Below are 8484 nucleotides of genomic sequence, written 5' to 3'. Positions count from 1 at the left end.
ATACATCAATGGGCGCCATTAAGGGGGAGAAGTTCTATGTACCGCGGGGAATCGGAAACAAAAAATCAGCCTAATACTGCAACATTATATTTAAAACCAGGACATTTTGACATCTCTTCAGGTAAAGATAAAAATGAAGAAAGTTTGCTAAGTATTATATTTTGTAAAAAAAATGCTTTTTTCTTTGGTCAAAACAATATTCGTTTTTTCGTTATAAACACTACATACAGGGCATTTTTAATACTTTATAAGACGTAAAACAACGACTATGTCAGTGTTAAATGGTCATTAGCACTTTCATTGCTGGGAGCAATGCCTTCACGGATCTCTTTTCTTGTCCTCTTTCTATGCCCATGCACAGCTGGAGCACAGCAGGTCAGGCTGTGGGAGATAACACGACAGCTACCGCTCTGCAAGATATGCAACTGGTGTGAAAAACGGAGGTTTGTTGTGGGTCAAAGTACAGAAACAGGAAACTGGACATTCGGAACGGAGGTAGGGCTCCTTGTCGGGGCCCCATAAGTTCCTTTAGCTGAGTTCATCACGAGTGTGTGGTTATCTGCTCCACTCCTCCATGCATACAGGGTCATATGAGAACATTGACCTTTACCGTTTTCTTCTCTGTTAGCTAAATATGGCTGGAAAATAATTGATCGCTCCCTCCCTTGCCTTACCCGTCAGTATACGACAGCCTGGCAGCATGATATTACGTGTCCTCCCAGGCCCTAGCAACAAGCCAGACTCGTAAGAAATGCGCGCGATACAACCTAGGGTCGGTTTAAAACTCACTGTCTAAAGGGTTGACAGGTAATGGGAAAATGGGATATAATTAATCATAAAACACAGGGCACAGGCAGCAACATTTTAAGTCGCTCTAGGAAATACAATTAAATGTTGAACAAGTGGGGTAAGTCTGAGGTTAAATTGATTCTTATTTCTGAACATGCGCTTCTGTATGAACATCTGGCTGCGTCCTGCAATCTTAAGTTTACATTTTCATCTGCCTTTATAACTTGTACATTCGCCAGTGCTTCGGGTCCAGGGTCTCATACGATGCTCATGCACAGTAGGCTATGTGCCACAATTTGGTGCAGGGGCGCAACGAGACTCAAACTTTGTGGGAAATTGGGTGGGGGGAAGAGTTTAAATAGATACATGTCAATAATGTCATCAACATGGTTAATAAACCCTATACAATGAAGAGCCCTGCCATGTTATCTGACAGATCTGCATCAAACCTCCTCCACTACTAAAGCTAAGTGGTTATTGATTGTAGATCTCTGGGTTTGGTGGCAGACCCGTACCTTAGCGTACATAGGTGGATGTTCTACATCTCGACTGACGCAGTGCTTGTCTCAAGACCTTCGCTCGTTGAGTCCATTCTTTTCCCTAGTTATGTAAAGAGTTTTGTGTATTCAGAACAGCAACTTAATTCTCCTATAATGTCTAGGTGCTGGTGTCTGACCAGAGAAAATAACATGGGGCAATGTTGTTTGACCTTGATTAAGATGTTCAGACTAAATTGCAGGAAAAGAGTAGCATGCCAAAAACATTTGCTGGTTCTGTGTGGAAATATAACGTGGCACAAAGCAAGCTTGATATTTAGTAACTTGTGCAAAACCAAAACGGCCTACAACATGCAAAATCAGGCTAACATAGGGAAAACCACAATGGGCTATGTGAGAAACACACAAAACTCTTTTACAAGATATTTTAGCATTGCTCTCCAAAGGAAAGTTTGAAAAATTGGAAGCATATAGTGCAGTTCAAGTACATAGGGCCATATGTATCAACTCATTTCCCTATAGACACAGAATGGGCAAAACCATTTGATACATCTGGCCCATATTTATTGTTCTGTACCCGTTTAATTTACCTGCGCACAATACTTTTATGTTATTTGCATGCATAATATGATGTTAGTATAGTACATGAGTACTCACTAACTTTCTTTAGGGGGCCACATTTACAGTGTGGTTTGTGGCCGAGGGCCACACCGGTGGGGGTGGGGTTAGTAGGGGAGGGGGCGGAGCAAGAGTAAAAAAAATGGGACTATGAGGTTGAACACAGGCCCCTGCAGTGGATGCATTCATCCACTGAGCCACCAGACCCGGCCTACACACATCTCTCTCTATGCCGTTCTCTCTCCCTCTGTCTCCCTCCCTCGTCCTCACTCTCTCTCTATCGTCCTCCCTCTCTGTCTCCCTCCCTCTCTGTCTCACTCCGTCTCTGTCTCCCTCTGTCTCTGCCTCCCTCTGTCTCTGCCTCCCTCCCTCATAGCCTCCCCCCTCTCTGCCTCCCACCCTCTCTCTCTCCCACCCTCTCTCTCTCACTCCCTCTGTCTCCCTCCCTCTCTCTCTGCCTCCCCCTCTCTCTCTGTCTCTCTGTCTCTCTCTGTCTCCCTCTCTCTCCCTCGGTCTCCCTCCCCCTGTCTACCTCCCTCTCTCTCTCTCCCTCTGTCTGTCTCCCTCCTCCCTCTGTCTGTCTCCTTCCTCCCTCTGTCTCCCTGCGTCCGTCTCCCTCTGTCTCCGTCTGTCTCCCTTCTCCCTCCCACTGTCTCCCTCCTCCCTCTGTCTCCCTCCTCCCGCTGTCTTCCTCCTCTCTCTGTCTTCCTCCTCCCTCTGTCTTTCTCCTCCCTCTGTCTTTCTCCCTACCTCCCTCTCTCTCTCTCTCCGTCTCCCTCTCTCTCTGCCTCTTCTTCTCCCTCTCCGTCTATCTGTCTCTGCCTCTAGCTGTCTCTGTTAATGTCTCTGTCTGGCCTTATCTGTCTCTGCCTCTGTCTGTATCTGCCTCTATCTGTCCTTGCCTCTATATCTGTGTGTCTCTCTGCTTCTATCTGTCTCTCTCTCCCTGTCTCTGTCTGTCCCTGTCTATCTGTCTCTGTCTCCGCCAGTCTCTATCTGTCTGCCTCTGCCTCTATTGATCTCTTTATGACTTGGCCCTTTTGGCAGGTTCACCCCTAAACTTTTTGCTTTTAAATGTGACTTGGTGTTGGTTGTTTTTGGCTTCTGCGCACTTTAACCCTGTGTCCCAGTGTGAAGTGCGTGCGCAGTCTGAGTGCGTGTGGTGAGATTGCCCTACCCTCCCATAGGAATGCATGGGGAATGTGTGTGTCCATGGTAGTTCCTGATGTGTGGGGAGTGCAGGGGCGAGTTTGGTATTTGCAAACTCGTGAGATTAAATGCTGCGCGACGGTGTGCGCAGATTTAATGTGTCTGGTGTGGAAGTGCCACTTCTAGAATTTGGAATGTCATAGTAGTAAATGTGAATTGGCTGTCTGACTTGTGATTGGCTGGAGCTGGCTGGTGTGCCTGGCTCCAGGAGTCAGGATGGGTCTGCCCCGGTGGTGAATGGAGAGATCTGCATGTTGATGGGAGGGAGGAGTGCACTTGGGACCTGAATAGGGCTGGGCCTTCCCTACACAATGCTGGCTCCGCCCCCTGTGGTGCGACTGATGTCCCTAGCCTGTCCTGTGAATGGGGAGAGGGGCTGAGCACAACAAAGTGCTCCAGAACCAGCTGCGTCTGGTTTTCCCCCTACCCTGCGCCCTCCAGACAAAGGAAATGCATGTATAAGAAGGGGCTGTGACCCCATGTATGTTGTTCACTCTGGATCCTATCTTGAGGGGGGCCTGATGCTGCTGGGCGCCAGGAGGTACCGCCACTGGGGACTGTCTCCCTGCCTGGAGGGCCCTGTGAGCTGGCCCCTGGGCCCAGCCTTTGCCCCCTACCTTCAACAGGTCTTTCTGAGGACTTTTCCTTGCCCTGGAAACCCTGTGCTGTGCCTTTGGATTTTCCAGGACCTGGCTGCATCTTTCAGCGCCCTGGGAGCGCTGTGCTTATCCTCCGTGTTCAACCTTGGAGTGGGAATCCCCTGGTGAGGGATCCCCCCATGATGGTGCTTGTTTGCTGTGCGGGCGGCCACCCTGCACTACCTGCCGCATAATTGCCGGCTTCGGCGCGGCTGCCCACCCCGCATATTTGCAGATTTTTAATATCCCTAGCGGGTGCCCACCCCGCCAGGGACCTTCTGCCAGCTTGTCATGCCCTAGCCGTTTCCCACCCCGCCAGGGCAATTAACAGGAGCCTACCCCCTATTGGCTGCAGCCTGCCGCCATGGATTGTACATTAAATTCAGTGGGAGCCTACCCCTCGTGTACCCGTGCGGCAGCCGACACAAACTGGAATGCTGGGGCCTGCCGCTCTTGCCGCGGCGACCCGGAAGTGCTTGCAGGGAAAGCAGGAAGCAGACGGGAGCCCACCCCACGCTCCTGCATATGCCCGTGGTGCAGAGTGGCGCGAGGAAGTGCTGCGGTGGCTGGCGGGGCTCCCGTGTGGAGGAGAGAGCCCCGCGTGCAGCCGCCCAAGAGCCCGTGTGCAGCTTCCACTGCCGCCACAAGACTGCAGAAGTAACCCGGAGCCCCGCTTGCGCCATAGCTAAGTCCCGGTCCCAGGATGTAGGACCGGGTAAAGCAGGGAGACACCGCCGGATCACCCCGCCGCCTGTGAGGAAACCCGGAGCAGAAGGGAAGGACGCCTCTGCCGGCAGGTTCCGGTGAGTGGGGCGGTATTGTGCATCAGTGGGGGCAAGGTGGATTCTCCTCCCAAGTCCCCAGAGCGGGACTCCAATGAAAGGCCTAAATATTTAAAGAGCCCAGAGGGGTCCGTGCCTTCCTCCCCCGGTGGCCATTTCCAGAGTTGCCCTGCGAGAGCGCAGGCAACTCCAACGTTGGGGGTGCTTTTGTCCTGAGGGCCCCAGAGCGGGGCCCCCCTGATGCCTACACTTATTTGACTTGGGGGCATTCCTTTTGGAGGGCAGTTAGCCCAGGGTGCCCGCGCTATTCTTCCCGGCTGCCCCACGTGACCGGGGGCAGCTGCCAAATTTCTTTTGGGGAGCATTTCTTGGTGATTCAGAGCCCACGAGGCTCCAGCGTGGTTTGGGGCATATTTGTTTTAGCGCCCACATGGCTCCCACGAGTGCTTGGGGGCATTTTGCTGATTGAAGACCCCAGAGAGGGCTCAGGAGGCACGCTGGTGCCCAGATTCCTTTCCACAGCTGCCCAGCACTTAGTGGGAAGCTGCAACGTTTAGGCCCCTGTTGCGCACTCGTCTTGTGCTGCCTGCGCAGCTTACCCTGACTGTTTGGACATAGGGCGTTGGCCCTGAGAGAGGCACGTTGGCCTGGGGTCAGTACCTTTGTGATTTTTGCGCAATGTGATGACCTACTATGTTTGTGATGACAAGTGCCTAATGTGATTTATGCGTAATGTGCAATGCATTTATGCCTGTGATACCTCTAACTGTGTTTTATGCTTAGGAGATTGTTTTGCCTAGTATAGTGTATACTAGCGAGCTTATGTTTTCCTGCGTGATCTATGCCTAAGGTGATTAGTATTGCGTAGTATATTCCTACCTTTTTCCAGTGGTTACTGGTTGTGTCCTACAATTGTTATTTTTGTGCTACAATTATTCTATGTTCTAAGTGCTATTCTTACAAAGTGCTATTTCTACAAAGTGCTAGGTCTACTAAGTGCTGATTCTGACGGTGGCCCATGTTATGTTATGTTATGTTAAGTGCTATTTGTAGAGCGCACTGACGCCGAAGCTTCCTGGCGCTGCTAGACAGGTGAGAGAAACCGAAAATACATAAAACCTAGCATAATGATGGGAACAGGTGGGTCTTTAGGAGTTTCCTGAAGGAGAGAAGAGAGAGGGAGGATTTGATGGACAGGGGGAGGGAATTCCAGAGAGTGGGGGCTAAATAAGAGAAACGGCGGCCGCCAAATTTCTTGGTTTTATTTTTTGGGGTGATTAGTAGGTCATTACAAGCAGAACGGAGATTACGTGTAGGGCGGTTGGGGCGGATGAGGGAATTGAGAAACCCAGGACTAGGGCAGTGGAGACATTTGAAAGTGAGGCAAGCCACCTTAAAGGCGACCCTTTGATTCACAGGGAGCCAGTGAAGGCTATGGAGCAGAGGTCTAGCAGATTGCCAACGAGGTAGTCCGTGGATCAGGCGAGCTGCCTGGTTTTGGACGACCTGGAGGCGATTTAGCAGATAAAGTGGAAGGCCGTGATAGATAGAGTTAGAAAAGTCAAGACGTGAGAGTACCAGTGAAATAACAGATTGGGTGAGTGCCGCAGGGGGGAGGAAGTGACGAACTTTCCGGATCCTCCTAAGCTGGAACATGCATGACGAAATTACCGCTCCAACTTGGGTTTTGAGGGTAAGTTCAGTGTCAATAATTACGCCCAGACTTTTTATTGTTTTAGCTGGGGTGGGGGGGGGACCAAGTTCCGACGGCCAGAACTGAGGGCCCCAATGGATGTGGCTAAGGCCGGGGAGAAGAAGCTCAGTTTTTCCTGGGTTAAGTTTTAATTGGTTCTGATCCATCCAGAGTTTTATGTGAGTCATTACAGCTTGGAACGTGTTGATAGCCAGAGGGGAAGTGAGTGAAAAGACAAGCTGCAAATCATCAGCATAATTAAAGGTGGTGATGTCCCATTTGAGGAGGGATTGAATCAGTGGCCGGAGATACAAATTAAATAGAAGCGGGGAGAGAGAGGAGCCCTGGGGGACTCCGCAGAGCGTGGGAGATTTTTTTGCCGTGAAAGGACCCAGGCGGACTGCCTGTGTTCTTCCAGTAAGGAAGGATCTAACCCAATCAAGGGCTGAGCCTCGGATGCCGGCCTGTTCGACACGGTGGAGAAGGATGTTATGATCCACCGTGTCGAACGCGGCGGACAGATCCAAGAGGACAAGTGCTTGAGGGTTCCCAATATCAGCGTTGTACCTGAGTATATCGAGAACTGCTAAAATGACCGCCTCGGTCGAGTAGGCGGGTCGGAAGCCCGCCTGGTTGGGCTCAAGGTACTGGGAGGATTCGACAAAGTTTGATAAGCTGCGAGTGACATGAGCCTCCAGGATTTTGGAGAAGTAGGGAAGGAGGGAAATAGGACGGTAGTTTGATGGCTCGATGGGATCTGCATCAGGCTTCTTAAGAAGGGGCACCAAGATGGCCTCTTTGAAAGAGGTGGGGACACTGCCACTCGTAAGTGAGCTGTTGAGCAAGTGTAGAATGTTGTCTGGTAGATTGAGGCAGATACTACGCAGAACAGAGGGAGGGCAGCAGTCATTAGGAGAGCCTGATTTCACACGGGTGGCAAGTTCCACTAAGGAAGTCGTGTCTATAACAGGAAAGGTAGTGAAAGTCGACGTATTATCAAGGGAGGGATCAGGAGGGGGAAGCAGGGTAGGGGGAGGGATGGAATTTTTGATTTTAATGACTTTTTCCAAGAAAAAGGAGTTCAAAGTATCGCAAGTGTCCTGGGTGGGAGTCTGAGCTGGGAGTGATCTATCATCCGTGGTTAGCTCGTTTAAAACTCTGAACACTTCCTTGGATTTATTAGTAGCTAACGCGATCCTGCTGGAAAAGTGTTCCGTTTTTGCTGACCTGATAGCGGATTTATAATTATTACGGGTGATCAGATAGACCTTTCTGGCAGAGTCAGAGTAGTCGGGCCTCCAAATACGTTCTGATTGACGTGTTTTTAATTTCAAGGTCTTGAGATCGTCGGAAAACCACCTGTGAGCGTACCGGTGCCTAGTGCGAGGAAAGGTAACCAAGGGGGCAAACTGGTCGCTGGCCGACTCCAGCCAGGAACCGACTTCTTGTTCCAGGTGATCGATATTACTGGACGGAAGAGGGTCGGGGCAGGATTCGGCAAGAGCAGAGAGAAAGCCCTGGGCATCATAGGTGTTCCATTTCCGTGATTGTCCCCCGGCCATGAGAGGAATCAAAGTTTGCCCGCTGACTGTAATGGTGGTATCCACCAAGTAGTGGTCAGACCAGGTACAAGGGGAAGTGACTGGTGAAGACAGGGCCAGATTACAGGACCCAATCTGGTCTAAGATATGGCCCTTAGTGTGGGTAGGGTGAGAGACATGCTGGGTGAGGTTCAGATTCTCAAGAGTCTCGAATAGCTCGATGGCGTGAGGACCGGCATTGGGGTTATTAAACCAATAATTTAGGTCGCCGAAAATGGCGAAATCAGAGTGTACTGTTAATAGCGCGGAAAGTTGTTCACTCAGGATGGAAGAGAAGTGGGGCATGGAGCGAGGAGGCCGATATAGTAGGAGAAAGGTAAGGGCACCAGTATTAGTTTGTACACTGAAGAGTAAATTCTCAACCCCCGGTAAGAGAAGGGGGTTAGAGGGGACAGAGGTAAGGCGTTTTGATACAATGGCTGCTACCCCACCCCCAGGCCGGTCGTCAGGGCGGTTGGTATGGAGAATATAGTAGTCCGGGGGGAGGGCGGCCAGAATATCGGGGAGAGACTCGGATGTCAGCCAGGTCTCCGTGAGCAGAAGCAAATCGGGGTTGGAGTTAGAAAGGAGGACAAAGATGTCCTCTGAGTGTTTTACTAACGAACGAGTGTTTAAATAAAGTACCCTGATCGAAGTGGAACATTTGCCCATGTGGCC

This window comes from Lissotriton helveticus, chromosome 10 (assembly GCF_964261635.1).
Source record: "Lissotriton helveticus chromosome 10, aLisHel1.1, whole genome shotgun sequence".
In the NCBI taxonomy this organism is placed as follows: Eukaryota; Metazoa; Chordata; class Amphibia; order Caudata; family Salamandridae; genus Lissotriton; species Lissotriton helveticus.
This window is presented reverse-complemented; position numbering follows the sequence as displayed.